Raw genomic sequence first — 223 nt, forward strand, 5'->3', positions numbered from 1 at the left:
CTTAGCCTTTTCCAATGTTTGGATATGAAAAATAAATTATTTCTTCGTATTCGTTTCAAATATGCGCGTCTACGTATTTGTGGATGAACGTATGTATGTAAGTATGCATGTATGTATGCATGTATGTATATATGTATGTATGTATGTATGTATGTGTGTATGTTTGTATGTATGTATATATATATTTATATAGAGATTATATATATATATGTATATATATGTA

The sequence above is a fragment of the Apis dorsata genome, unplaced genomic scaffold (genome assembly GCF_000469605.1).
Source record: "Apis dorsata unplaced genomic scaffold, Apis dorsata 1.3 scaffold_691, whole genome shotgun sequence".
In the NCBI taxonomy this organism is placed as follows: Eukaryota; Metazoa; Arthropoda; class Insecta; order Hymenoptera; family Apidae; genus Apis; species Apis dorsata.